The sequence below is a fragment of the Apis florea genome, unplaced genomic scaffold (assembly GCF_048593485.1).
Source record: "Apis florea isolate Af1SG1 unplaced genomic scaffold, ASM4859348v1 contig_3496_pilon, whole genome shotgun sequence".
Classification (NCBI taxonomy): domain Eukaryota; kingdom Metazoa; phylum Arthropoda; class Insecta; order Hymenoptera; family Apidae; genus Apis; species Apis florea.
The window spans coordinates 4,132,501-4,133,227 of NW_028256773.1; positions in this window are offsets into that span (position 1 = coordinate 4,132,501).

Sequence of the window (727 nt, forward strand, 5' to 3'; positions counted from 1 at the left end):
GATTAATTTTGTTCAACAACAGGCTAATTGCATTTATCCATAAACTAGTAGTCTGTGCTGTAATATAAATATGTTGTATATGTTTCTCCTGTAAATGGGTAAACAAATCCTAATTGGACGTAACGAAGTTCCAGAAACAAGCGCGTTATTCTTGCACATCTCGTTCTCAGCTTGTATTATATCAATGAGATATAGATTCGATTGAACTGTTGAAGATGTAAAATTAATTTAAGGAAAGAAAGAAAAAAAAGAAAAATGAAAAGAAAACCAAAAAAGAAAAAAAAAAAAAACAGAAATAGTTGATGTTATTTCCCATCATAAATTAACTTACTTTCGTGAGATTCGCGATTTGTCGATATCAATTTATTTACGCGAATAAGAAGAAGTTTGCCGAAATGATTTTCATTTTGTGTAAATTTGCGGATGTTCACGAATTTTTATGATGATCATCCGTATAGAATCACACGTCACAACTGCTTTTTGCGGACTGATACAATTGTTTGCGTGTCTAGGAATTACGTGATTATATTATATAATCGTACGAATAATTAAAACATTTTTGGGAATGTTATTGCTTTTATAAAAGTAATCGATTTTATTCGTTTTTTCAGAGATTGGATTTACAGACGAGCTTCCAGTTGAAGAAGCTTTCCAAAAATGTTTAATATATTCGTGGATTATTGCTCGAGAGAGAAAGAGAAAGAGAGAGAGAGAGAGAGAGAGAACT